Raw genomic sequence first — 17,537 nt, 5'->3', positions numbered from 1 at the left:
GTAGAGCTGGGCGATATTGAAAATTATTCTGAAAATTAACCAAGTGTTCTCATTTTGTTTTTGAGGCCTGAGTTCTTGTCCCGCTCCAACTGCACTGTTGAGATTGATGCGTCGTGCTCTGGCATCTGGCTAAAATAGAAGTCTTGCATATCTGATCCAAAGGGCTCCAACCTGCTGGATCCGGGATGCGACCGAAGCACAATGAAGCAGATCCAGGAGAAGTTAACACATTGACTAGAATAGAAACGTATCAGATCAGGTGCCGTGACGGATCGCAGACGGACTGGACATGGATCAAGTGGAATCTCTGTTGGTAGAGCAGGTGCCCCATGTATAGAGGCTGTAGTCCTCTTTGCGCTGGTTGCAGAATTGATTCTAAAGGCGTTTTTTCGACCAGAGAAACTTTACCCTGGAACTAGAAACTTTACCCCTGAACTACGTGTGTTTCGAGCGGTGGAACTAGGGTGGATAATCTCCCCCCTAAAAAGCCCCTGCAAGGGGGGGGTAGTACTTTTCAAAAAGCCCCGGGGTTTTTTGATGTCAGGGCCTGCAATGCTGAACGTGTCTGATTGGTAGATTAACTGCAGTGTGTTTACTCCGCCCGTCGTCCACAATAACATCACACACATCTCTGATTCACTTGATTTCTCTTTCTTTCATTTGTTCTATTTTTTTTGTATGTGTGTGTACTTTTCAAAAGAAGAAGCTGTGATTCTCTTGATTTAGCAGCTTGTAACAGTAGTCTTCTCTCAGCCCCACCGTGAATGAGACTCTCCCGGTGTTACGGTTTTAAAAGTGACCCTGTAAACCGGAGACCTTCAGCTGAATGTAACAGTGTTTGTAAAGTTTACACAGCTGTTGAAACACAGAGGGAGTTTTAAGATTCAATATCCTCATCAGATATTTAATGATCGTCTAAAGTCGTTTATGAGGGATGCATCTGGCTGAAAGTCGGCAGGTAACAGGGTCGCTGTTTTAACCAAAACACCTCTGCCACGGCTCTTTGATTTAAAAATGATTTTAAAGCCATGTTGAAACGAATTTGCTACTCGCGCTTATCTCCTCTCACGTGTTGATTCAGTGAATCCATCTGTGATGAAATATAGCACCATCTAAAACAGCGCCAGCTGAGTCTCTTCCATGCTAACAGGCTAACTGTTGTGATACCTGCCGGTCCTTCTTCTTCTGTAGTGTCATCTGTGATGAATGGCATTCGTCTTTGACTTACTGCCCTCTATTGGTCTGGTGGTGTAGTGCATTCACTTGTTTTTTTTTCTCCATACGTCACTGGCCACAATCTACCCGGGACTTCAGTCCGCGGTCGAAATGCAGACAACAATGGGGGGCACAGAACCTTTTAGTTCAGGGTAAAGTAGTTCTGGGTGCTGAAAGACCCCAGAACTCTTGGCCGAAATACACCTTAAGTCTGGACATGAGATAGCAAATCCCCCCCTCACCTCTCCCTCTCTGTATTGTAAAAGAATAACCACTTGCTGATAATTGGAGACATAAAGGAATAGTTTAAAATTCTGGGAGAAATCTCCAGCTCTCTGCTTTTTATGTGAATATAAGACGAAGAGATCAATACCAATTTTCTCTCTTTGTATTAAAAGCAATAGGCAACAAAACAGCAGCTATCCTGGGCTTGTCTGATGTGAAAAACAGCTCCCTCCAACCTCTGAAGATCAATTATTATCCAGCTGTACTTCATCTGTCAAATCTGTTCAAAAAGAAATATCTCTTCAGAATATAAACCACTAGCAGTGAGTTCTCCCAGAAATGATGACTGATGTTTAAAGTACCTCATCAGATAAGTTTTACAGTGAAAAACCCAAACCTTTCTCTCTCCAAACTTTCCTCCTGTGCTGAGCAGTGCCCTCCCTGCACAGCCTGTTTTGTGAGTGAATCGGTTGATGGGCTTCTACAGCCCCAGGGTCAGAAGGCGGCCATATCGATTTTGCTGTTTATAAAGACAGTAGCAAACAGGGCAGACTCTGAATGCCAACAGGAGTGACTTGAAGACGGCATAGCCCGGAGGTGTTTCTCTCATGCCCTGCCTGCCTGCCTGCCTGCCTCTCGGTTTACCTTGGATGCATCTCTCTCTCCCTGCTCCCTTTGTGTTCACACCATCACTGTCACTCCTCTGTTTGTCTCTCTGTCTTTAGCCCCCCGTCCATGTGTTTTACTCTACATGGATGAGTAATGTTAAATAAGATAAAGAGAGAAGATGATAATCAGACAAACACAGCTGTTATGAAGCAGGGGTCCATAAGAGGCCGTGTTTGTTGTGGGTATTTTCTCCACCATCCGGCTGTGGATTTCTCTGACAAGTTGATAAGTAATGCAATTAAATGGACTTCATGCTGCAGAACAGGGATTATTTATTCACGGCTAAAGCTCATTAAATTTGTGTTGCTGAAGTTTCCTTTGAGTCTTTTTTACGCCATGCATGTTTCATTTTATCTCAGTCATGAGGATTCCTGAGGGTTACAGGCAGTGCAGGAATTATTGCGTGGCGTCTACAGAGTATGTTTCAAACTCTGGTTTGCATAGAGGTCATGTTAGAACACACAAAGTCAAAGTTTAGAGTCTTATACTTGGATGTAAAAGCCTAGATCTGGGTCAGATCTGTGGTTGCAGAGATTCTGAATCACCAACTTCTGTTTTGGCTGTCTAACTTTTATTCTTAACATTTGTCTTTACACCTCTGCTATGCACGACTGCTCATTAGACAACATATGAGATCTGATCTGAAATTGTCTTTTCAGTCTTTTATGCCATGCAAATCTGCAACTGTCTGAAGAGTGGGTGTATATAATGATAAAGTGCTCTGCCTGGCTGAAGTGTCACCACATCAGCTTTGCATTTATTATGTACTTCTGAAGTTGTGTGTTATTTAAAGCAGGGGTTCTCAAACTTTTTGGAGCCAGGGACCCCTTACTGGTGAGAAAATCGTCCAAGGACCCCCTCATAATTGTAACACAGATTAAGCACATTAGTGATGTGTCATGATCAAAAGCTGCGGCTCTGGTTCTGTTTGCTTGAGTTTGGTCCTGGTTCTGTTAACTTGAGTTCGGTTCTGGTCAGGTTCTGGTCCGGTTCTGGTCCGGTTCTGGTCCGGTTGTAGTTTGGGTCAGTTATGGCACGGTCCTGGTAGGGTTCTGGCTCGGTTCTGGTTCTGGTTCTGGTCTGGTTCTGGTTCGGTTCTGGTTCGGTTCTGGTTCGGTTCTGGTTCGGTTCTGGTTCGGTTCAGTTCTGGTTTGGTTCAATTCAGTTCTGGTTCGGTTCAGTTCTGGTTCGGTTCTGGTTCGGTTTGCTTGAGTTTGGTTCTGGTTCTAGCCCTAACCCTAATCCTTACCCTAACCCTAACCCTAACCCTAATCCTAGCCCTAACCCTTACCCTAACCCTAACCCAAACCCTAACCCTAACCCTAATCCTAACCTAACCCTAACCCTGATCCTAACCCTGATCCTAACCCTAAACCTAATCCTAACCCTAACCCTAACCCTAATCCTAACCCTAATCCTAACCCAAACCCTAACCCTAATCCTAACCCAAACCCTAATCCTAACCCTAACCCCAACCCTAATCCTAACCCTAATCCTAACCCAAACCCTAACCCTAATCCTAACCCAAACCCTAATCCTAACCCTAACCCCAACCCTAATCCTAACCCTAACCCTAACCTTAATCCTAACCCTAACCCTAATCCTAACCCAAACCCTAACCCTAACCCTAATCCTAACCCTAACCCTAATCACAACCCTAACCCTATGATGTATACAGAAAGGGAGTACTGACAGATTGGTTCTGTTTGCTTGAGTTGGTTCTGGTTCTGTTTGCTTGAGTTTGGTCCTGGTTCTGTTAACTTGAGTTCGGTTCTGGTCTGGTTCTGGTCCGGTTGTAGTTCGGGTCAGTTATGGCACGGTTCTGGTAGGGTTCTGGTTCGGTTCAGTTCTGGTCCGGTTCTGGTCCGGTTCTGGTCCGGTTCTGGTTCGGTTGTAGTTCGGTTCTGGTTCGGTTCTGGTTCGGTTCTGGTTCGGTTCTGGTTCGGTTCTGGTTCGGTTCAGTTCTGGTTAGGTTCAGTTCAGTTCTGGTTCGGTTCTGGTTCGGTTCAGTTCTGGTTCGGTTCTGGTTCGGTTTGCTTGAGTTTGGTTCTGGTTCTAGCCCTAACCCTAATCCTTACCCTAACCCTAACCCTAACCCTAATCCTAACCCTAATCCTAACCCTAACCTAATCCTTACCCTAACCCTAACCCTAATCCTAACCCTAACCCTAATCCTAACCCTAATCCTAACCCTAACCTAATCCTTACCCTAACCCTAACCCTAATCCTAACCCTAACCCTAATCCTAACCCTAATCCTAACCCTAACCCTAATCCTAACCCTAACCCTAATCCTAACCCTAATCCTTACCCTAACCCTAATCCTAACCCTAATCCTTACCCTAACCCTAATCCTAACCTTGACCCTAATCACAACCCAAACCCTAACCCTAACCCTAATCCTAACCTTGACCCTAATCCTAACCCTAACCCTAATCCTAACCCAAACCCTAACCCTAACCCTTATCCTAACCCTAATCACAACCCTAACCCTATGATATATACAGAAAGGGAGTACTGACAGATTGGTTCTGTTTGCTTGAGTTGGTTCTGGTTCTGTTTGCTTGAGTTTGGTCCTGGTTCTGTTAACTTGAGTTCGGTTCTGGTCTGGTTCTGGTCCGGTTGTAGTTCGGGTCAGTTATGGCACGGTTCTGGTAGGGTTCTGGTTCGGTTCAGTTCTGGTCCGGTTCTGGTCCGGTTCTGGTCCGGTTCTGGTCCGGTTCTGGTTCGGTTGTAGTTCGGGTCGGTTCTGGTTCGGTTCTGGTTCGGTTCTGGTTCGGTTCTGGTTCGGTTCAGTTCTGGTTAGGTTCAGTTCAGTTCTGGTTCGGTTCTGGTTCGGTTCAGTTCTGGTTCGGTTCTGGTTCGGTTTGCTTGAGTTTGGTTCTGGTTCTAGCCCTAACCCTAACCCTAATCCTTACCCTAACCCTAACCCTAACCCTAACCCTAATCACAACCCTAACCCTAATCATAACCCTAATTTTAACCCTAACCCTAATCACAACCCTAATCATAACCCTAACCCAACCCCTAATCCTAACCCTAATCACAACCCTAAACCTAATAATAACCCTAATCCTAACCATAATCCTAATCACAACCCTTACCCTATGATGACAGAAAGGGAGTACTGACAGATCTCTCTCTCTCTCTCTCTCTCTCTCTCTCTCTCTCTCTGTGTCTCTTTCTCTCTGATCACCTGCAGCATAGCATGTGTCAGGCACTGCAGGCTATCTGGCACAAGGGGCAGAGAATGATGAGAGTCTGTCTTAATTACCGATCGCAGATGGCGACCTTAGTATAAGGCCTGCTAAGGTATCGTCCGTGTGTTGTGAGCACTCTTTATGATAACACTTGATTCTTGTTGATGGATATTTCTCAGTGCATCAGGAAATATTATATGTAACACAATAAAAAGCTGACCTGTCCAGGATGTACCCTGCCTTTTGACCTCTGACAGCTGGGATAGGCTCTCAGGGGTGTCATAGAAATAACATCATGAGCTTGAAACTTTATCAAAGCAGTGGTTTACGACAAAATGTTTGTTTGCAGAAGAAGTTCAACTTGTACTTTAATTAACTCCTCAATGATTTTATGTTCGTCAGTCTCTTTTTTTTTGTGCCAGAGAGAGAGACCTCTCAGTTCAAAGAGTCTCTTCCTCCTACAATACAAAATGGAAATGCTGATACAGAAGGTGACAGAGCTGCCAAGGCCTGTGTCACAGCAGGTCCTCTCAGGGCAGCAGAAAGTCCCGGTCTGCAAATAAACATCAGACACGAGGCAACACCTACCACCTTGTCTTAATTGCCAACTGTATTTATAGATAAAGGACTCGGAGAGGTGCTGGAGGGCAGCGCTGCATGTCGAGTGGGGCAACACCGGATCTTTGCCTACTGTCAAGCTGGCTCATTTTCAGAGTTGACCAGGCCGGGTATCCTGCTCATATGAAAGGTAAAGAAACAGGAAAGATGTCTCTAAATCAAACCTCTAGTTTGGCAGCTTTAAATCACAACCTGTGAGTATTTTGTGCTAAAATATAAATGTAATTAACAAGAAAAATAACACAATACTGCCGCAGTTTGGTTCAAGTCATTAAACTTGATGATTAGAGATTTAACAACTGAGACTTTAAAAAGCAGCTGTTCTGACTACATTCATTTTTTACTCCACACACACACACTCAATGTTCTCCCTCTGTGCTTTAGGTCTGTAAATTCTGGGTGAGCCTCTCAACATGACCGCTGTCCGCTTGGATGAAGGCTCATGAAGTGACCCTCAGCTCGTCTTCAGGCTCTCTGTGTAACGCTCTGCAGCCTGTCCCGACGATCACTACAGATGAGCGTTACTCTCTGTTTCCGTAGGGGTCTGGGACGAGCAGATCTCTCCCTCAGTCCTGATGTTCATTTACCTCAATGGGAGTGTCCTCTTCACCCTGTGCAGCTGAGCGCCTCTTCACCTGCCTGGCTCACCGACAGCGTGGTGAGTCACAGAATCAATATTTCACAGTCTGCACATCTGTTATGCAATCGTACGAGGCTAGACATGGTCTTACAAATGTTTGTTACCCCTGTTGTGTCGTCTGTTCTTTCAAACAAGACATTTTTTCCTGACTTATTTGTGTGTTCTTTTTGCTTCAGGACAAAATCTCTCTCATTGAACTAATGTTGGTTGAGCATTTTCATTTGACAATATAAAAGTGAATAAAAGTTAAAAATGCTGCTCATTCTTATGCAGTTATTGTTTCAAACTAAAAGCAGCTAAAATGCCAGAGTGAGCAAACTGTTGAAAACGTTTGACTTTTAGCCCAGAAAGTCTGTGATGTATCATCAGTAGGGAGAAAAAACACATTAAATTTGGCAGGCAGCACAGCTATTTCAGCTCTAACCAGCACACCTGTGTTTATCTGAAGAGTAAAGGCCAAGTCATTCATTAGGAAAGCACATGACCAAACACTGATTTCATACAGAATACTGTGGAAAACATCATCATTTCATTATCCTAAAAGCAGTTTATGTAGAAAAATCATCATCTTGACAGTCTTTTACTCTTCTCAGACACTCAATAAACCCCTTTTCCACAGAGGCACTTTCGGGGCCGGTGCTCAATTCAGAACCAGTATTTTTTTTAAGTTATATTTTTTGGCCTTTTTGCCTTTATTTTTTAGGACAGCTGAAGAGGGACAGGAAATGTGGGGAGTACAGAGCGGGGGAAGACATGCAGGAAATGGTGGACCGGCTGGGAATCGATCCGGCGACCCCTGCAACGAGGACTGTAGCCTCTGTACGTGGGACGCTTTGACTGCTAGGCCACCAGCGCTTGTGAACCATTGTTTTTGTGTTTCCACTGCAAGAGAACTGGCTCCCAGCTATCAGAACAAGTTCCAGAGCAGCACCAACTCTTTGCTGGTCCATAACCGCCAACCGCTTACGGGGTGAGGGGGGGTGAGCATGCAGTCCATGTAAAGCAAGATGAGTGTCACAGTTATCACCTGCCACACCTGCTCAGCCTCTCAGCCCACTACATTTCCACTCCCCTTCGTTTACCTGAACCACACTCTCCTCATTAAGCCAACACAAATCACCTGTTTCTCATTACCTGCTGCCAGCATTTAAGTCCCGGTTTCAGCTCACTCAGTGCCAGATTGTTCTCTCTGCAAATGCAAGACTCTCCAGCACTTTTCCTCGGACTGATCTCCCGGTTTCGACCCTGCCTGTCCCCGACCTTCCTTCCTCGTTTCTGCCCTGGTAACTACCTCAGCCTTCTGTCCCCGACCAAGAGATTTGCCTGCTCCTCTTCTGTTTCCAGCCTGATCCTCCACACAGCGAAACCAGCTTCTCAACAGACATTGTGTGACCTGGTTAGTAAAGACTGTTACTTGCTGTTTCCTCCGGGCTCCAGTGTGCTGCTTTTGGGTTCACCCTCACACCCGTTACAATGAGTAGCACAGAAGTGTTGGTAAAGAGGGATAAGTTCTTTTCAGGACCTCATGTGATTACGAAAAGCAAGGAGCAACACCAGCAAGCATGCTATGTTGTCCGCATCATTGTTATTGTGAGGGAAAGTTCATGCTAGTGCGAAAGCGGTCACGTAGAAGTGACGTCATGATGTGGCTCTTCCACGGGCTCGAGCGGATGGAGAAACAAACTGGTACCGAGTTGGTTTGCAAGTTGTAACCAGCACCGAATCAGTGCGAGCACCAGTCCAGAAACACAACCAGGTTTGCGTTGGTCTTAAAGGGGTAATAGTACTGTGTTGATGTTTTTTTAAAGTTGTGTTTTTGGGGCATATTTGCCTTTTATTGGACAGGAAAGCTGGAAAGAGACAGGAAATGTGGGGAGCAGAGAGTGGAGGAAGACATGAAGCAAATGGTAGAGACTGGGAGTCGAACCTGTGTCCACTGCGACAATGACTAAAGCCTCTGCACATGGGGCGCACGCTTACAGCCAAATTCCACCAGATCTGTGTCCGGTCTGTCTCTGATCTGTCGCAGCACCAGATCTGATAGGTTTCTATTCTAGTCAATCTGTTAACTTCCACTGGATCCGCTCTGTTGCATCTCTGATCCAGCGGGTCGGAGCCCTCCGGATCAGATACGCAAGACTTCTATTTTAACAGGATGCCGGAGCACGACGCATCAATCTCAATGAGCGGAGCCAGGCCTGGAGTCAACAGGTCAGAGGTTTTCAGAGGACCAGAAAGACAACATGGATGAGGAGAGGAGGAGGAGAATCCTTGATCCAGTAAAAGTAAGTAAGAGTTTGAGTTTGAATACGACAAATCTTTGCACCCCTAACACCCAAAACAGCTCAGATTATCGTCTGTAGTCTGTTTCCAAATTTAACCCCCAATTCGATGTACAACATTAGTTTGAATAATGAAACAATCACTTCTGCAGATGTGCACACCTGCAGAATTTCACCTTACAGCTAGTATGTAAAGGTCACTCCAAAGCAGCTTACTGTCACTTTAAAAAAAAAAAACTACAGTTATCTGATTGTCATGTTGTTTTAATGGCTGAAGGAATCTTTCAATTTGTTTGCCCTCGCAGCAGTCTCTGCTTATCAGGGCAATAAAATGTATTGATTCCTGACAGCGTGTGTAGATGTCGCTCAAAGGAGGATCATTTAGAATACTACATGAGGAGAGTGCTGCTGTTCTGCATAAACCTGCTCTGGAGAGCATGTTTTATATTGTGCAGCAGAATGTGCTGGACAATAATCCTGAGATTGATCTTTATATCTGCCATAAACAGAGAATAAACTTTTTAACATCTTCCCGTGTTATTCTGATGTTGACCTTTTAATTGCTCCTTTGTGAAAGCACAGATTAGTTTGACCAATTTCCCTATTTTAAGCGTTTAGTTTGCCACACAGATTAAGGCCGGTAGTGAGGGATTATCTTTATTTTATCTCCTTGTGCACCTAGAGGGAGGAAGAGGAGTTATGAGCTGCGGCATGATGGGTAATTACATTGCCAGATTGACTGCTTTGCTGGTTTTATTCAATGTTTCAGAGGCTGAGACACTTTTCTGCATACACCCCTCTGCCTGTCACAGAGCTGATACGGAGATAAAACTGGAATGGGAATCCATTTATATTCTGTATGATATGCTAATAGTAGTATTCAGCAAAGCAATATATCCCAACACATTTCCACTACTGTGGTTATTTATCTCTGTTTCGGTGCTCTTTTCTGTCTCCAGCCAACAGTATTAGCTTCCCCTCTTTCTGCCTTTTTCAGTGTGTAACTCGCTCTTTGTTAATTTCTTTTTATCAGACACCCTCCTCACACCTTGGCCCCTCCAGTGCCATGCTGCACAAGAAAAGTCACACAAGCTCTATTTACTTCCCAAAAATTGCAATAGCCTGAAAATGAAACATCTTATCAGGTTTGCGCAGCCTCAACCAAAGCACCTTGAATTTGGGGTTTACATGTTAATGAGGGGATTCTGGGTAAACCGTCAAACCAATCAAAGAGCCTGTGTCTTTGTTGGCAGCCCTCCTGCAGCAGAGTGACAGAGCATGCAGCTTTATTCTGTAATACAGCCAGTCCTGCTTCCAAAAGTCATTTGTAGTTTATAATTGAAAGAGGAGCCTCAAAGTTTTAGTAGGAGATTGTTTTAGTGGGAAGTCTGTTGGTGTGAGACCACCTGTATGACTCAAGTGCACGGTTTGAGTATCAGTGATGTAAACCAAGAGAGTCTTAAGGTTTTTATGAACCATCATCCATCTTTATCTCGGCAGTATATGAAGGAGCCGGCTGAAGCTGAGTGTGCTGAATCGTAAGCAGTCAGAGGAAGCTGAAACCTTGTGGTGCTGCAGTCGTCTGTGGTGCCTTCGCTTCACTTTGGTGACAAGCACACAGGTGAGTGTACAGGGTTGAACAGGGTACTCTATGTTTTATTATTAACAAAGACACAACATCAAGACAGGGTAAGACTAAGTCTTAATCTTAATCCACCATGAGCATTGCACCTCACAGTATTTAGCAAGTTACAGCGGCGAGGAAAAACTTCCTTTAAACAGGCAGAAACCTTGAGCAGAACCAGACTCATGTTAGACAACCAGCTGCCCTGCCCAGACAGGGGTTCCCAAATATTACCAGATTGTAACCCCTAAAATGAAGGTGCCATAGACGTGTGATCTCCCTTGTTCCTTGAGTGATTAAATGTTGCTTCATACCTAACTTAGCTTAATCTACAAGAAATTAGTCTACTTACATGCATATGTGGCTGTGTTTCATGTGCTGTTATGAATAACTGTTGCTGGTGCTTTTCTTAATTAACTGTTAATTAATGGTTAACTAACCCTAACCCCTACCTTAAGGCTGATTTATACTTCTGCGTTGAATCAACGGCGTACCCTACGCCGGGGGTCCGCGTAGCTCCCGTACCTACGCCGAGGCCTACGCACGTAGCTGACGTGCACCTCCTCTAAAATGTAACTCCCCATAGAGCCGACGCGGACCACAAGCCCTGTGATTGGTCCGCTCGGCGGCTATGTCTTTCCCACATTTACAGCACTTCCGGGATCCCGGACAACGGCCGTGTATTTCATCTCCTCCTCTCTCTTCTTCATGTAATCATGTCTGTATGATAAACAGCAACATGTATCAGCTGTAGATTAACATAACACGCTCTGAATCGCCGTGGAAAAGGAAACGGAGATCGTAGCGGGGCCGGAAGCAGGCGGCCGGCTATCAGAGAGACCACACTGCCCTCTAGCGTTTCGGCGGAGAATTGCTGCGCGACACGGACACAACGACGCACAAGTATGTGGGGCTCATGTCCGCGTCAGCCCCTGCTGCGTAGGGGAGACGCAGAAGTATAAATCAGCCTTTAGGAGTCATCTGGCAACATAGAAAGACAAAGAACTAATGAAAAAACGTGTATTTGCAATGTTTTATATAAAATGTGACTCCTATTTTGGCAATATTGTTACAAAAATGGATACAATTTTAGATTTTTTTTTTTTTAAAAATCTGAAAGACATCACGTGACCCTCCATTAGTGTATCGCAATCCGACAGGGGGTTTCAACCAAGACGGACCAACGCGGCAATTTCAGAGATATTAAGATTACGAGTTTTCCATAATGAGAGGCACAGCTGGTTTGACTGACAGGCGGGAACACTGTAGCTAGGAGGCTCTAACCCCGCCTCTTTACCTCACACTAGCTCAACAGAAGTTTGGTTGAGTTTAGCATTTCCAATATGGCTCCCGCCGATGATTGGCTTCAAAACAGAAGGGTGACGTCACGGATACTACGTTATTTTTGATCACTTTTGTCCTCCATTTTCACATCAAACAACACAACATTTCTACATTGATTTACTGATCGATCAATCTCCGATCCTATTGGCTGTCTTGTATTGGGCATCTTATTGGGGCTTTCAGTGTGCTGAACAGTGAGCGATAAAGACTTGTGGCCAATACGTTCTTTTCAATGAGTGCCTGATTACAGACCAAGTAGCTTGAGAGTTGAGTAGTTTGGAGTACAAGTTATGAGATGTTATGTGTTCAAATCTAATAATAAAAGCTTAATGATGAATATATGACCAGGAGGTTGCAGGTTTAAATTTCTGTGGATCGCACTGTACTTTGTTTTCTACTTAGCTTTTTAGTAAAAGGCTCTTATAAGTCACTCAGTTCTGAGCGTGGGCTCTGCACGTGTGTTCACCTGCATGCACATTCATGTGTTATGTGTTGTGACGATTACTGCCAGGTGCTACCAATCGTGTGTTTGCTTTCATATGGTTTACAGTTAATGTGCAATATATAATAGAACCATGGAGGAGTGGACAAACCCCAACTTTTACAAACGTCTGTCCAGGGAGCACACAGAAAAGTGAGTGAGATGCTAAAGTTAGCCTGCTAGGACTGTTGATTACATTACTTTTAGCAAGCTGATGCAAACGCAAACTTCCAAAGTGACTCAACCATCGGGTCCAAGATGTTTGGTTTGTTAAAATTCTGAGTCATAGCGGGTGGGCTGCAGGTGTTTTTCTGTTTATTAGACACCCGCAGAGATCCCACTGCAGCAGAATCGATGAGTGTGTCTCACCATTAAGAGAGGCGCGGTGCACATTTATGCTGCACACACAGCGCTGTGAGTGCATTGATAGTTTAAATCTCCAGACATGCCAACAGGATCAGACACCATGTAATGTTAATGGATGTGTTTTTACACACTTGAAAGTCAGTGCAGGTTCATCTAGTGTTTAGTTTGGAGTCAAAGAGTGGATGATAATGAGTGAAAATATTTAGAATGAGGTCTTCACTCTGACTCAGACTCACGCAATGCAGACTACACTCACCATAACCAGAACTACAGAGAAAAGGTGAAACCAAGACACGCTCTTACTCTCACATCTCCACAAAACTTTGCAAAAGTATGCTTTGCTGTCCTGAATGCTGCAGTGACAGCTTATCCTCAGATGATAGCGGCAGTTGATTGCTCTTGAAGTTGTGAGGTGTGCATGCAGCAGGTGAAAATAAGAAGAGAAAAACAAATACAAAGAATAGTGTGCAGGGTTTTGAAGAAACGGGGAATCTTCGCTTTACTGTTTTTTTCGACAGGGAACAAAAGCTGACAAACAACAAATTATGCATCAGTGGCAGAACAGCAAACAAAGAAACGCACTGACTTGAACCCTCGTTGGTAAAAAGAAAAGAACACTCTCTTCCTGAACAATGTTTCCCTTTCTCGCTGAATAGATTTGCAACTTTAAAAATCCATAGAGATGAATCCATCTGCTCTAACAACCACAATTACTGTCAGCTTTGGAGCTGAGCCATCAAGCCCCGCCAATAACTGGTTATATATTCCCCCTGCTTCTTTTAAAAAAATCATCTAATTTCTGATTTACTTTGAATGGATGCACTTCATGCTTAGCTGATTGTTAGCTAACCCAGAAAATTGCACAGGAGTGTCAAGACTCAAGACTCTTCATTGTCACACGAGGAACCGTTTCAGAGGCAGTCATTCACAGTGATATATTTTAATGCCAGACCTCTTTCAGAAATACTCAGAACACATGTGAAAGAAAAACCCAAACACTTGAGACATGAGATATAACAGTGCAGAAGATGAAAAATGTAGATAGCAAAGCAGAAATTATGAATCTTTTCTGACCATGTTCCTCCAGAGAAGTCCAGAGTATTAACAGTGTTACACAAAGGAGCCTCCTTCCTGTTAATAATCACAGAAGCTACTTCAATAGTGCATTGAAGCTGCTCTGCTTACAGACTTGGTAAAGAACGAGTTATGAGAGCAAATGTGCTCCTCTTGTGTGACGAGTGCAGCTCTTTTGTAGATAGTGACACAATGACATCCTGGAATTATTTCAAATACACATATTTCCTCTAAAGGTGCAGTGTGCAGTGTTTAGCAGCTTTTAAAAGAACAGCCTTGAACTTGAATATAATAAGTGTGTTTAAATTTGTGTTAAATCATCTGAATATGAAAATATTTTAGTTTTGGTCACTTCTAATGAGCTTTTTATATCTACTACAGGTGTAACTGTACACCAAAATTTCATTTTTGAAGCTTTGATTTGGTACATTTTCAGTACAGTAAAGGGGTGAAAAAAAGCAAAAATTAAAAAGGATTTTCCTCTATCAGGAACTAAAGAACTTTTACACATGGTTTAAAGTGCAGCATTGACACTACAAGCTTGAGGGCCTTCTCAAATTGTTTTATTTTCCTTTTTCTTTTTCCATTTTAGATGAAATTTTAAAACTGAAGTTCATTTTTAAAGTATTTTTATTAAAAAAATAACAGATTAAAACATAAAATCATGCAGAACCCCTTCCAAGCACCGAAAGCCAGTGTGGTGTGTTCCTCTTTTCAGTCAGTGATGGGACCTTGGATTTGCATTACCTTCAGGATTGATCTGTACCGTTACGGTACGCGTCTACACCATAGACTGTATAAAATATGGACGTAGTATCCGTGATGTCACCCATCTGTTTCTGAAGCGCTGTTTTGAGGCAAGTTGTCGGTGGCATCCCTATTGCTGCTGTAGAGCCAGTGTGATGTAAAGAGGCGGAGTTTGAGTCTCCTAGCCAACAGCTACAGTGTTTCTGCAGTCAGCTGTGCCTCTCATTGGAAAGCACGTAATCTCAATATCTTCGAAATTGCTGCGTTAGAAAAACTTCACCCCACTCACAGTGAGAGGATATAGAGAAATGAGCTATCCAGACTACACTCGTCTTTTGTACCAGGCTGTAATCGTGTTTATTTCTGCAGTAAAGATCAGCTTTTTCCCATTCATGTGTATGTGACTTCCAGTACTTCCTGAGCCAGCCTCTAGCGGATTCTCCATGAACTGCAGCTTTTAACACTTCCGCATTGGACTCATAATTTTAGACTGGAGGTTACCACTTGGTCTACACCTAATTGAAAGGGCCGTACCGAAACGGTTTGATATGAATACATGTGTCCTTTACACCCCTAATATCTACATAAGGAGCAAGTCTTCTTCTACAGAGGTCAACTTCTGGGCTGCTATGTTTCTACAGGAGCACAGAATGGACATAATAGTAACGTGCGTTTTTGTATTTAGTAAATGGCTCAGCGAAATTCACCGGTTGGAAGAAGTAGAAGAAGAGATTGGTTGTTGTATGCAAAATAATTTGTATTGATAAACAAATTTGGACAAATGGTAGATCATACTTGTCCTGCATCACAGGAGCTTCTTGTCCTCCAAGGCCACCGTCACTTCAACGATTGGGGGGTAGTGGGGTGAGCAGGGGAGCATTTGAACCTAGACTCTTCCTAGATTCCCATTTCTGCACACTGTACCTTTTAAAAGAAGTCCAACTCCCGAACACAAAGCTGCACATCTCCACCAGCGACCTCCTTCTTGTCTACATGACCCAGAAGCTCATCCTTACAGACGAATGTAAGGACAATGAGCCTGATTTCTTGGTCTGATAAATCCTTTGTCCCTTTAAGAAGTACCATAATGAAAAATGTACGTATGTAATCACTTTTCTGATCCGTGGTAACGACATTACTAAGCATACCAAGAGGAATCTATTTTTGTAAAGCACATTTCATGCAACACGGCATCAGATATTAGATACAAGAATCCATAGAATGCAAAAAATCAAGTGCAATACTGTGTAAAAATGTGCAGCAGTGCAAGCTAATATTTTTAAAAGCCTGCATCACGCAAGTGAGAGTTTGATAAAAGCTTATTTTTATTGTTAATTAGCTTATTTTGTGTTGTGTGTGAACATATTTCTCCAGGATTTGTGTCCCAAAGCTTCAAGGCGTAGTTGACAAAATCTGGATCCACAATTTTATTTATTTAAATCCTCAGAGAACACATTGAGGGTGAACCCTCATTTGTAACGGTCATTAGGTATAGACAACAACAGAGTACACACAAATAAGCAGTTTTTTTAAAATAAATAAAAATTGAATAATCAGAGAAAATATCGTGATGCACGGAGACAAAGTTTGACGATAAAATACATGAAAACAATCGCTAAAACAGTAACAGTAAGGGGGTTCAATATTAAATCAAAAACAATATTTAAGATCAGATATTAAATTGAATTGTCTTACTGGTATTAGTGTGGTCAGTTTAAAGTAAAGAATCTGGAGCATAGAAGCTAAAAGCAGACCTTCCTAACTCTGTGCGGATTAAGGAGACCTGTAGGTGGAGCCATGAGTATGGTGGCTGCCCACATTAATAGAGTGCAGAGTTGAAAAATACAGGGGGAGTTGTTTTAGAAGAGCTTTGTAAATGAATAAATAAATAAATAAAGGTGCTGATCTCTTCTTATTGATAGAGAGGGCAGGCCAGTTTTTTGGTATAGAACACAGTGATAGAATATCCACTGAAGCCTCAGCTGAAGACTGCAGAGCTCTTTTGAGCACATAGTTAACAAGTGACAAGTTCTCATTGTAGCTTGGACCTGTCGTTTAAATTGGGCTTTGTGTTTAATTTAGGGAATCAAAATCTAAACATGTTTTTTGGTCATGAGTTTAGGACTTGGGCTGCTATGAGTGTTTCTGTTTGGCATTTTAGCTTGGCTCCTGGGTCACACAAGATGACGCTAATGCACCACCACAGTTTGAGAATCATTGCAGTAATATATTCTAGGGGTGAGCCCGACTACGGATTTGCTTAGTCGAATCTGATTCATCAGATTTTGCCCATAGTCGACGAATAGTCGAATGTTTGTTGTTTTTCCTTATTGACCCAAAGTCTGCATGATGGTGACCGCATGACAATATTAACCATAACCCTTTACAATTAAGAGACACGTAGCTTAAAGTAAAAGGGACAACAGACTATTATAAGTATAAAACTTAGATTTTTAAAATCTATATTGCAAAAACAACGAGGTGATGGAGGGAAAACTCAAATAAGGCCACCATCCGTTAAACCTGGAACAACGCCCCACTATAGAGTAAGGAATCAGGAGATATTTAAACAGTGTTCGCACAGCAGAGAGCAGCACTGCAGAGGGTAGTTTGTCCAACTTAAGGCTAAACATTTGTATAATGTTCGAAATCAAACCTGAACCAGCTAAAGGGTTTTTAAATCTCTTAACAGAACCTTTTAAAACAGTCTTTCATCGCGTCTTTGTCCGCTTCAGTCTTTTCAAATTGTACGTGATGAAAACCATCGTGTTTACGGGCAGAAGTGCGCTCCTTGCTTTGTTAACTGTAAATCCTGTCATAGAGAATATCCTCTCTGATGGCGTGGAGGTGGATGGGATGCTGTGGATTGTTTCTGAGGCTTCGGACAGCTTTGGGTGTCCCTCCTCGTTCTTTTGGCCCTGTACAGATTTTGTGTGGTCCGGTAATCCTTGATCTCACAGCCCTCTTCATGAAGCTGCTCCTCATCTTCATTACTATTTTTTAGGATCAACTGAAGTTTTATTTCCTGACATTTTGAGCTGCCATGAACGTAG

The sequence above is a fragment of the Notolabrus celidotus genome, chromosome 9 (assembly GCF_009762535.1).
Source record: "Notolabrus celidotus isolate fNotCel1 chromosome 9, fNotCel1.pri, whole genome shotgun sequence".
NCBI classification, from domain to species: Eukaryota; Metazoa; Chordata; class Actinopteri; order Labriformes; family Labridae; genus Notolabrus; species Notolabrus celidotus.
Note: the sequence above shows the minus strand (reverse complement) of the source record.